The sequence below is a fragment of the Bos indicus x Bos taurus genome, chromosome X (assembly GCF_003369695.1).
Source record: "Bos indicus x Bos taurus breed Angus x Brahman F1 hybrid chromosome X, Bos_hybrid_MaternalHap_v2.0, whole genome shotgun sequence".
In the NCBI taxonomy this organism is placed as follows: domain Eukaryota; kingdom Metazoa; phylum Chordata; class Mammalia; order Artiodactyla; family Bovidae; genus Bos; species Bos indicus x Bos taurus.
In genome coordinates, this window is record NC_040105.1 from 63,954,553 (window position 1) to 63,962,133 (window position 7,581).

Sequence of the window (7,581 nt, forward strand, 5' to 3'; positions counted from 1 at the left end):
GACTTTATTTTTCTGGGCTCCAAAACCACTACAGATGGTGACTGCAGCCATGAAATTAAAAGACACTTACTCCTTGGAAGGAAAGTTATGACCAACCTAGATAGCATATTCAAAAGCAGAGACATTACTTTGCCAGCAAAGGTTCGTCTAGTCAAGGTTATGGTTTTTCCTGTGGTCATGTATGGATGTGAGAGTTGGACTGTGAAGAAGGCTGAGTGCCGAAGAATTGATGCCTTTGAACTGTGGTGTTGGAGAAGACTCTTGAGAGTGCCTTGGACTGCAAGGAGATCCAACCAGTCCATTCTGAAGGAGATCAGCCCTGGGATTTCTTTGGAAGGAATGATGCTCAAGCTGAAACTCCAGTACTTTGGCCACCTCATGCAAAGAATTGACTCCTTGGAAAAGACTCTGATGCTGGGAGGGATTGGGGGCAGGAAGAGAAGGGGACGACAGAGGATGAGATGGCTGGATGGCATCACGGACTCGATGGACGTGAGTCTGAGTGAACTCCAGGAGTTGGTGATGGACAGGGAGGCCTGGCGTGCTGCGATTCATGGGGTCGCAAAGAGTAGGACACGACTGAGTGACTGATCTGATCTGATCTGATCTGATGCTGTTTCTTCTACGAAATAAAGCTCTAGATATATAAAACTGGATATAATTATTTCTTAATTATTGTGTATGGTTCACTACTGGGATTCCCTGAAACCTAACCCGAAAGCTGGTCTGTGGAGAACATTTTTCCTCTTGTGTGTGTGTGTGTATGTTCTCGGTCACTCAGTCATGTCTGACACTTTGCGACCCCATGGACTGTAGCCTGCCAGGTTCCTCTGTCCATGGGATTTTCCAGGCAAGAATACTGGAGTGGGTTGCCATTTCCTTCTCCAGGGGATCTTTCCAACCCAGGGATCGAAACTGCGTCGCTTACATCTCCTGCATTGGCAGGTGGATTCTTTACTATTGTACTGCCTGGGAAACCCATTTTATTCTGCACCTGGTAGAAAGGTGGCGAGATGGAATCAAAACTGCTGCACAGTGTAGGACACAGGGTAGAACCATGAGAACCTGAGTAGCCCATCTCTGCTGATCCTACATAACCACCCTGGGTCAGGAAGGAGGGCACTTACAAGACCACGTACCAGCTGTGAGTGTACTTTATGTCAAGAACCTACTAAGAGGAATTCCTTGGTGGTCCAGTGGTTAGTACTCAGCCCTTTCACTGCCAAGGGCCCAGTTTCAATCCCTGGTTGGGGAAATAAGATCCCATGAGCCACGTGGCATAGTAATAATAAAATAGTAATAATAGTACTAATAACAAAAAAAATAGTAATAATAAAGAACCTACCATGTACCAGAGACTATGCCATCATTTTCACAGCCTCTGTCTCTGAATGCTAACACCCCTCGAGATTGCCATGATCTCCATTTCACAGTAGCTGGGGCTTCCCAGGTGGCTCAGACAGTAGAGAATCTGCCCTCAGTGCGGGAGACCCATGTTCGATCCCTGGGTTGAGATGATCCCCTGGAGATGGAAATGGCAATCCACTCCAGTATTCTTGCTTGGAGAATCCTGTGGACAGAGGAGCCTGGTGGGCTACACAGCCCATAGGGTCGCAAAGAATTGGACATGGTTGAGTGACACACACACACACACAAAACTCGTAGAGGTGAAGTAATTTGCCCAAAGCCACTGTAAAGCTGTTTTTAATACAAAACCCACCACACTTCCTATTCCTCATTTCCTGGAGACCTATTAATCAATCAGCTTCATTTCCCTAAATTAGGTCCCATTGCACCCTACTTAAATTAGATCATAAGTGTGGGTAAAATGACATGGATTCTACTCCAAGTGGTCCCAGGTTAAGCCTCATGGAAAATAATGTATTAATGAAATAAACTTTTTATAGCAACAGAATGGAATTGAGAGTCCAGAAACAAACTCTACATTTATGGTCAATTTTTGCCAAGGGTGCCAAGAGAATTCAATGGTGCAGGGAGAGTAGTCTTTTCAATAAATGATGCAGGTACAACTGGATATTCACATTGAAAAGGATGAAGTTGGAACCCTACCTCATTAACTCAAAAAGGATCAAAGACCTACAGTGAGAGCTTAAACTGCAACTCTTGGAAGAAAACCTAGGGTACTTTGCTGGCCTTGGATTTGGCAATGGTTTCTTACATATGACATGAAAAACGCAAACAGTACAAGAAAAAAAAAAAAAACAGATAAGTTGAACTTCATTAAAATTAAAATTAGGGCTTCCCTGGTGACTTAGTGGTAAAGAATCCAACTGCCAGTGCAGGAGACATGGGTTCGATCCCTGATCCAGGAAAATCCCACATGCCTCAGAGCAACTAAGCCCATGTGCCACAACTACTGAGTGTGTGTTCTAGACCCCAGGAGCCACAACTACTGAGCCCACACCCTGTGCACCCTACGCCCATGCTTCACAGCAAGAAACGCCACAGCAATGAGAAGCCCATGCACCACAACTAGAGAGTAGCCCCCGCTCTCTGCAACCAGAGAAAAGCCCACACAGCAACGAAGGCCCAGCACAGCCAAAATAAATAAATAAAGTTATATAAGAAACTAACATTAGACACTTTTGTGCTTCAAAGGACACTATCAAGAAAGTGAAAAGTCAATACACAGAATAGGAGAAGTTTGCAAATAATGTATCTGATGAGAATCTAATATCCAGAACATGTAAATAGATCACAACTCAACAACAAATGACAATCCAATTAAAAATGGGCAAAGTATTTGAATAGACATATTCCTCCAAGGAAGATAAACAGATGAAAGAAGTGAAAGTCACTCAGTCGTGTCTGACTCTTTGTGACCCCATGGACTATACAGTCCATGGAATTCTCCAGGCCAGAATACTGGAGTGGGTAGCCTTTCCCTTTTCCAGGGGATCTTCCCAACCCAGGGATCGAACCCGGGTCTCGAACCCAGGTCTTGAACCCAGGTCTCCCACATTGTTGGGGGATTCTTTACTTGCAGAGCCACCAGGGAAGCCCATACAAAGATGCTCACTTATTAATAACTATTAGAGACAAGTAGGAGAAGGCAATGGCACCCCACTCCAGTACTGTTGCCTGGACAATCCCATGGACAGAGGAGACTGGCAGGCTACAGTCCATGGGGTTGCTGAGGGTCGGACACGACTGAGCGACTTCACTTTCACTTTTCACTTTCGTGCATTGGAGAAGGAAATGGCAATCCACTCCAGTGTTCTTGCCTGGAGAATCCCAGGGACAGGGGAGCCTGGTGGGCTGCCGTCTATGGGGTTGCACAGAGTCGGACATGACTGAAGTGACTCAGCAGCAGCAGAGACAGGTAATACAAAACTTGGGCTTTTTGCATCCCTGGTGGCTCAGACAGTAAAGAATCTGCTTGCAATGTGCAAGATCTGGGTTCATTCCCTGGGTTGGGAAGATCCCCTGGAGAAAGGAATGGCTACCCACTTCAGTATTCTGGCCCAGAGAATTCCATGGACTGTACAGTCCATGGGGTTGCAAGGAGTCAGACACAACTGAATGACTTTCACATAACCAATACAAAACCACAATGAGATACCATTTTACATCCTCATTGGACATGACTGACTTCACTTCACTTCACTTCTTTACTTCACTTCACTTCTTTACTTCAGGATAACTTTATTTTTTAAATTAATTTATTTATTTTAATTGGAGGCTAATTGCAATATTGTAGTGGTTTTTGTCATACATCGACATGAGTCAGCCACGGGTGTACACATGTTCCCCATCCAGAATCCCCTTCCCACCTCCCTCCCTATCCCATCCCCCAGGGTCATCCCAGTGCACCAGCCCTGAGCACCCTGTCTCATGCATCGAACCTGGACCGCAGATCTGCTTCACAAATGATAATATACACGTTTCAACGCTGCCCTCTCAAATCATCCCATCCTCGCCTTCTCCCACAGAGTCCAAAAGACTGTTCTTTACATCTGTGTCTCTTTTGCTGTCTCGCATACAGGGTTATCATTACCATCTTTCTAAATCCATATACATGCATTAGTATACAGTATTGGTGTTTTTCTTTCTGACTTACTTCACTCTGTATAATAGGCTCCAGTTTCATCCACCTCATTAGAACTGATTCAAACGCATTCTTTTTAATGGCTGAGTAATATTCCATTGTGTATATGTACCACAGCTTTCTTATCCATTTGTCTGCCAGTGGACATCAAGGTTGCCTCCATGTCCTGGCTATTGTAAACAGTGCTGTGATGAACATTGGGGTACATGTCTCTTTCAATTCTGGTTTCCTCGGTGTGTATGCCCAGCAGTGGGATTGCTGGGTCGTATGGCAGTACTAGTTCCAGTTTTTTAAGGAATCTCCACACTGTTCTCCATAATGGCTGTACTAGTTTGCATGCCCACCAACAGTGTAAGAGGGTCAGGATGACTTTAATAAAAAAAGAGACAGTAACAAGTATTTGTGAGGATATGGAGAAACTGGAGCCTTTAAGGCATTGCTGATAGAAACATAAAATAGTACAGCCCCTTTGGAAAACAGCTTGGCAGTTCATCAAAAATTTAAACAAAGTTATCATCAGTCAGTTCAGTTTCTCAGTTGTGTCTGACTCTTTGCGACCCATGGACTGCAGCATGTCAGGCTTCCATGTCCATCACCAACTCCCGGAGCTTACTCAAACTCATGTCCATCCAGTCAGTTATCATATGATCCAGCAATTCCACTCCCACATATATACTCAAAGAACTGAAAACACATGGTCACACAAACATTTGTATATGGATGATTACAGCACAACTATTTACACAGGCATGCCTCATTTTATTGTGTTTCAATTTATTGTGCTTTGTGGATAATGCAAGTTGTAGAAATTGAAAGTTTGTGGCAACACTATGTGTAACAAATCTATCAGCACAATTTTCCCAACAGTATTTGCTCACTCCTGTCTCCGTGTCACATTTTGGTAATTCTTGCCATACCTCAAGCTTTTTCTTCATTATTATGCTTGTTATGGTGATCTGTGGTCAATGATCTTTGAGGTTACTACTATAACTCGTTGAAGGGTCAGATAGCCTTTTTCATCAATAAAGCATTTCTTAATTAAGGTATGTACATTTTTTTAGACATAATGCTACCTCACACTTAATAAATTGTGTAACATGACTTTTACATGCACTGGGAAACTAAAAAATTCATGTGACTTACCTTACTGCAACATCTGCTTTATTGTAGTGGTATGGAACTGAACCCACAACATCTCCAACATGAGCCTCTAACAGCAAAAAAGTGGAAACAACACATAGATTCATTAGTTTATGGATGGAGAAACAAAATGTGGTACAGCTATACAATGAAATATCATTCAGCCATAAAAGGGATGAGGTACTGATACATGCCACAAGATGAGCCTTACAAACATCTTCTAAGAAAAAGAAGCCAGAAATACAAAGCTATATATTGCATATTCCATTTCCATGAAATGTTCAGAATAGGCAAATATACAGATACAGTGAGAGACAGAAAGAGAAACAGAGAGTCATTGTCAGGGACTGGAGAAAGAAGTGATGAGGAGTGACTGCTAATGGGTACAGGGTTTCTTTTTGAGGTAATGAAAATACTGTGCAATTAGATAGAAGTGATGGTTGCACAGGGCTTCCTAGGTGGCTCATTGGGTAAAGAATCCGCCTGCCAATGCAGGAGACGTAAGAGACTCAGGTTCGATCCCCAGGTCAGGAAGATCTCCTGGAGGAGAGCCTGGAAACCCACTCTAGTATTCTTGCCTGGAGAATCCCATGGAAAGAGGAGCCTGGCAGGCCACAGTCCACAGAGTCACAAAGAGTCGGACGTGACTGAAGTGACTGAGCACACATGCACAATGGCTGTACAACCTTGTGAACATGCTAAAATTCATTAAATTTTACACTTTAAAATGGTGTATTTTGAATCACTACTAAATTCTGATCTCTTGCCAAATATAAAGTGCTACAGAACCTTGCCAAGAGAAATACCTAAGAGACTAGGGTAGAATTTCGTAGTGATTTTAGTAGTGATTCAATAACAGTTTAATAAAGAAGACTTAGTAGTGATTCAATAACAGTTTAATAAAGAAGACTTTTTTGGTACCTAAGTTCGAGCTTTGAGCTATATAATCTATAAAATCAACTCTCTTAATATGTCCATCCTTTCAGAAGAAAAAAAAAATGGTGTATTTTATGATATATTGTAACCAAGTTACATACAACTCAACAGGCCAGTAAACTGAGACAAGGTGCTGGGGCAAGGAAAACTTATTTTTTCAGAAAACTAGCAAACCAAAAAGGTGGCTAATTGGTGTCTTAAAGAACCATCTCAATTCTTGGTAGGATTCAAACTTTTTTTATTCTCAAGAAAGGGGATGCAGAGGGGATTACGATCAATAAGTAACATCCAGGAGCCAAGAAAGGTCCAAGGATGGTTGTGAAAACTCTTAGCTCTTAGCCAGTTGACTTTGGTTGATGTGAGCCTGGTCATGATGTTCCTGTAAATCTTGATAAGACAATTTTTGTTCATACTTTCTTATTTCCCTGTAGGAGACAAGTTTCAGGTAAGACAATGTTTGCACAAATCCTAAGCTGTAAGCAAAATTCCTTTAGTGATTAACATGTCTACATGCAGGGCTAAGCAGAGGTTTATGACTCAGGGATTTAAGCAGCAGAAAACATAGTTACATTATGGAGTCAGAGATGCCAAGTTTCTCCTACAAACAAGATGCAGGCAGTGGACATTGGCAGAAGGGAGGGTCTGTTCCCCAGAGGGCCTCACACAGTTCTGCTTGGTTGTAATAGGAATTATACTTCGAAAAAATAACCTTTATTTTAAGGGTAAAAGTATGAGCTGTATTAAAGTTTGAAAATCACAATTAAAAATGTTAACAGTTACTATTTTGAAAGGACTCTAGATTCACAGGAAGCTGCAAAAAATAGAGTCCATTTAGCCCTTTACTCAGCTTCCCACAATGGTAATCTTATATAATTGTAGGACAATATCAAAACAGGAAATTGACACCCGTGTTAGACTACAGGCTTTATTCAGTTTTCACAATTTTTATACATACACAATTGTGTGTGTGTATGTGTATCTACACAATTTGATCCCATATATACGTTGTGTAACCCCATGATCATCATGATATAGAACTGTTTCACCACCATAGAGGAACTCCCTCATAATACACCTGTATAATCACACACCTCCACTTTCGTGCCTGTCTCTTGGCAATGACTGACCTGTTCTCCATTTATATTGCTTTGTCACTTCAAGGATATTACAGTCAGCCTTCTGTATCCAAGATTTCTGCATCCACAGATTCAACCACAGATCAAAAATATTGTCAGGTCAAAAATATTTGAAACAGTCAGAGAAAAATTCCAGAAAGTTCCAAAAGGAAAAACTAGAATTAGCCACAAGCAAAAGACTACTTCAGTTCAGTTCAGTCGCTCAGTCATGTCCGACTCTTTGCGACCCCATGAATTGCAGCACACAGGCCTCCCTGTCCATCACAAACTCCTGGAGTTCACTCAGACTCATTTCCATTG